The sequence below is a fragment of the Chaetura pelagica genome, unplaced genomic scaffold (assembly GCF_000747805.2).
Source record: "Chaetura pelagica isolate M959 unplaced genomic scaffold, ChaPel_1.0 scaffold471, whole genome shotgun sequence".
Taxonomy (NCBI): Eukaryota; Metazoa; Chordata; class Aves; order Apodiformes; family Apodidae; genus Chaetura; species Chaetura pelagica.
In genome coordinates, this window is record NW_009952430.1 from 3,265,111 (window position 1) to 3,270,059 (window position 4,949).

A 4,949-nucleotide genomic window follows, 5' to 3' on the forward strand; every position below is an offset into this window, starting at 1 on the left:
TTTCCTTTTTCCCCCAAAAATTGAGCCAAAGCCCAGAGCTGTGCGGCTGTGGTTGCAATACGCGCAGTTACAGGAAAGCAAGGGCTGGGCTGGCTTCCACCGCTGGGTCATTGAACACGGGCCACGGGCCACTCCACTCATAAACAGGTCACCAGAGAGTGCCTGGGGCGAGTTCAGTACGGCCTGGGCTCCAGGAACCTGCAGGCAGTTACCGTTCCCTCCTTGACTTGGTGCTGGTGTATCTGCAACTTTCAGTCCTGTCCAGAATCCCCCATAAGGCAGGATGTGGAAGACCTGGATTGGGGTCCTGCAGATGGCAACCAGGATGGTCAGGAGTCCAGAGAACAGGGCTTTTGAGAAGTGGCCAAAGTGGAAGCAAAATCCAGCAACTGCCTGTAGGGTGGCTGCAGAGATGGCAGACCCATATTTGCCTTGCTGGCATCAGATGATGTATCAAGGGGCAGTGGCCACAAACAGTAGCTTGGACGGGTTTAAATGGACATTAGGGAAATGTTCTCATCAGGACAGTCATGCAGCCTGCAATAGGTGAGCCAGCCAGGCTGTGTGGTCTCCATCCTTGGAGACTGTCAACGCTTACCTAAACAAAGCCATGGCTCATCTCATCTGACATTGTAACAATCTTATTTCAGTTTGCCTGTGGGACTGCAGCCATGCCTTCATAGCAACATTTCCATGTTTCTGGGTTAACTTGTGTACCTGAAGGAGAATTAGGTCTTTGTCTCAGTGAATACACATGAAGAAACTTGTACAGTCAAACTGGCAATTAGATATACAAAAGTATAAAAACACCTCAAGAGTTTATAAACCTGCAGTCCCTGAGCTGTTACAGGAGCACCACAATCTCCAGCGTGGGAGAGGCCACAGCCTTTCCTGTGTTTGCCTATGCAGGCTGTTGATCCAGGCCTTCACCCATGGGTTGACTTCCCAGCTTGACCTTCCTCATCACCATGGATCTCACTGGCCATGACTCGGCTATGTCTGATGCTGACTGCCACCGGGCCTGATCCTGACCTCGACCCATATGTTGACTTCCCATGTTAACCTCAGGTTTGCCTTGTCTCCACAAATGTGGATGGTGATCTGGACTCTCTGCTGGATCTGGTTGCGTTCCCTGGGTTTGTCCTGCTTGCCCCATGCCAGGGCGGTGGAACAGGCATTGCCCATGCCCTGGTGGTGGTGGTGTCTCTCCTGGTGCTTGTCCCTTAGGGCCTACTGCTCCTCTATGAGCTCCTTGACCCAGGTCAGTATGTGTGTGCTGGTGGCCACACAGAGCAGGAAGGTGCTGTCAGGGTGGCAGGGCTGGAGTGCAGAGCCCTGAAGCTGAGGCAGCTGTGGAGCTGCAACATCAGTCACCATGGGAGGTTGACTGGTGCTGGGGCACGGCTGAGCTGGGAGAGTTCCCAGGGTGGAGTTTGGAACAGTGGCTGGCAGTGTGGGGGCAGGACAAACTGCTAGTAGGGACACCACTGGGCAAGGACCAGCTATTACTCTTCTTTTGAGGGATACCTCCAAGGTCAGGCAAAACAATACAAGAAAATATAGTAATTTTTCAGGATAAGCAAGCTGAAATAAGGAACTACTGCAAATCCTGCAGCCTGATTTCAGTAACAATGTAAAACAGGCCTCTTTTGTCTTTGTGGTGTAACTTCTGTCACCAAACATTCAGTCCCTTCCCCTCACCTCAGGAAGGACAGTGCTCCAATAATGGCCCTAGTAACGTGCTTTAGTAATGAAACGTTTTCATGCTTTGTTTCCAGGTACAGGATAGACTTCTGAATTAATTTTCTAAGGGATGGGAGATATCTTGGACTTGAAAATGAAAATGCCAAAGTAATGGTGGTGTTAGTAGGAATAAGAAAGAAGAATGTAAGAGACAGTGTGTCTTTCATGAGAGTAATTTATAAGACAGGAAAATAAAAGCAGAGAAGCTTTTCACACCAGATCTTCTTTGTGTGGGAAACAAAACTATGAATCACTGTCCATTTTTCCTGACTGTATTAGATGATGTTGCAAAAAGAAAATTCAGCTGTGATTATGACTTTTTAATTTGCCCAGTCAGAAGATATCGTATGAGCCTACACAGCCCCTGTGGTTTCTGTGCCATGGCTAGGCTGCTCTTTGCCACATCATGGGTGCTAGGCTGCAAGACCTGAGGGAAGAACGCAGTTTCTCAACTGCAGCTGGGAGGAACAGGTGGAAACTGGGAGAGAGGCAGAGAAACAGCAGGACGAGCACATTAAAGACCCTGCCTGGGGTGTGACAGGACTTCTTGCAGAGGGGAAGGGGCTGCTGGACTTGCAGAAAGCAGCTTCTCCTGTGCACTTGGGTGGGATGGTGCAGAGGATTTGGCAATGCTGGAAGTGAGCAAAGTACAGTAACACAAGAGTAAGAGAGGGCAAAAGGCCTTTTTGTCACTTGTCAGGATAGGGTGGGAAGGTGGGGAATTGTTTACCACCCATAGCATCTGAACCTGTCTCATTATTTGCTGCTCTAATTCAAAAGCAGTCAGGCTGTAGTGTGCTTTTGAACTATAAAGTATTTTTAGTGTTTGATGAACTTACTGTAAAGAGAAGGTTGAGGCCGTTCACTTTAAAGTGTAAAGTTTACACTTTAAAGCGTAAAGCTGTTTGTAAAATGTCTGTCATGAGAATTTTCTATTACCACCCTTCCCTGGGAAAAGGGGAGACTTTCTGTATGAGAGTCTCCAGCAACACTGCTTTGTCCTGTTAGAGGAAGGCTGAGAATATTTAGTACCCTTGCGCATAATTTGAGCTAGTTGAAAATCAGTTCCTCAATATTACAGAAAACATTTTCCCTCTCTGGGCTCTGCTCCTTCGCCCATAGCAGCTCAAGCTTATCTTCAGTTTGACAGCTCTGCCTGTGAAGGACAGAGGCTTCCAAACAAGAGTGTTGCAGGGATAGACCCAGCAGCCAGGCTGTTTCCCTGTACCAGAGACGTTAGTGAAACATTGCCACAGTCACCCATCCTAGTGACCCACTCCATAATAAAGCTCATTCTGGTGGGCACCAATGACACAGCCATGAATGACCATTGATTGGTTTTGATCAGATCAAAACCAGTTAGGAGGCTCCTGGTAGACAAGTGAAGGGCTTGAGGGCTTTGGTGTTTTCCTGGCCCCAGAATCCTGACTGCAGTTCAAATGGGGACATCTGGAGGTAAATGCATGTTTACACAACTGATACTACCTAAAGGGCTTTAGTTTCTGTTGCCTTAACTGGTGGGTCAGGTGCCATGAGCAGGGAAGGGTGGACCCCACCTTACGGAAGAGGGTAGAAGACCCATGTTCACTTACTTACTAACTTCAGAGGATATGTCTGAAGTGTTCAATAGATTGACCTTCTTGTCATTATGATAATATACTAACAACCTTCTTCCTACATCATTAGTTTTATAGAGCTCACCCAGACTGATCTTGTTTATGCTTTGTCAGCTGCTTTCTTTAATCCTACTTTAAAGTCCTTCTCAATTCCCAGAGAAGTTCTAGAACTACTTGTATAACAAGGCACTTGTATGCACCTAGAGTACAACATGGGGATGGACAACAGCCACCGTGAACTCATCAGGAACAAATGCTGACAAACCAGTCTGATGTCCTGGTATGGCACAATTTTTAAGCACAAGTGAAAAGTAGGGGGTGTCATATATATTTGCTTTAGAAAGGTTTTTAACACTTGCTGTCCTGACCCTCTCTGAAAAAGGTAAGACCCCATGGTAAGTGCCAAGCTGGTGAGACAATTGTTCCTCAAGTCCTAAGTTATCAGTGGTTGTCAAAAGGGAAGCATGGAGAGATTGAAGGGATTTTTGCAGGGGTTCATTCTGATGTCAGATTATTTTGATTACTTCAGTTAACAGCCTGGATGATTAACACACATGAGTGCCTTATTAAACCTGCAAATTACTCTGTGAAGGACAGCAAAGAGAGTAGAATTCAGCATTGTACTGACAAATGGGAGAAATAGTCTGAAACCTACAAGAGAAAATTCAACAGGTACAACTTGGAGCATTACTTTTAAGAACAGTGACAGATACAAATACAATTGAGGGAACAAATAGCTGGGTGCAGTTTCGTTGTTTGTTGTTTTTTTTTACAAAAAGAGCCAAACATGTGATGGAGACACTTAGAACAAGCAATGGAAAAGGCAAATACCACCCTGGAACATGTGAGGCAGGAATATAGCCTCCAAGACAAGCCAGAGTAATATGTCTAGGTAGGGACACTGTACTTAAAAAAAAAGGCAGATCAACAGAAAAAAAGTAAAAGAAGTTCACCCAGGATGCTGGAAGGCACAGAAAACATGAATAAAGGCTGGAAGAATCAAATTGATGTACTCTGTGGAAGAGAACACAGAGTGAGGAAGGGAACATCACAGTCATTGAGTGCCTAAGAGATGACTTTAAAGGCAGCCATGGGCACAGCAAACAGGACAGGATGGAAAGGATTTCAGCTGAGACAAAACCGCTCAAGTTAGGCTTTCAGATAATGTTAGGATAGAAGCATGCCAGAACAGATTGCTGAGGATAAAAAGTATGATTTTGCCTAATTGTAAGCAAAGCACATGCAGGTGGCACAAAACAGAGGTAGAGCCAGCTGGCAGGTTCTGCTGGCACTTTGCCAGTAGGCACTCATTTTCTGTATCACAGCCTTTGAGATGCCAGCTTTGGGACTGCACTCCTGGTTAAGGCAGAAGAGAAAGCTTAAACAAGAGAGGGAAGGTAAAGAAAAGTTGTATGACTAGTGGGGGGCAAGTTTTTGGTGTCAGGACCTGGAATGCACCTTCTTCCCCAGAGGTTTAACTTGCAGCCAGTTGCTGGTAAGAGCAAGGAATTTAATAAGTATCAGGTGGTTTGGGGAGCACTTTGAAAAAGAGATAGAAGAAACCAGGGGAAATAGTGGGGAAATCACTTT

The 4,949-nt window shown here is 46.0% G+C and overlaps 1 protein-coding gene across 1 annotated transcript in view; it reads right to left on the reverse strand.

Moving 5' to 3' along the window:
• The window catches only part of TMEM220 (transmembrane protein 220), a 10,941-nt gene that overhangs the window by 5,686 nt on the left and 306 nt on the right, over positions 1 to 4,949 (reverse strand). The window lies entirely within an intron of this gene.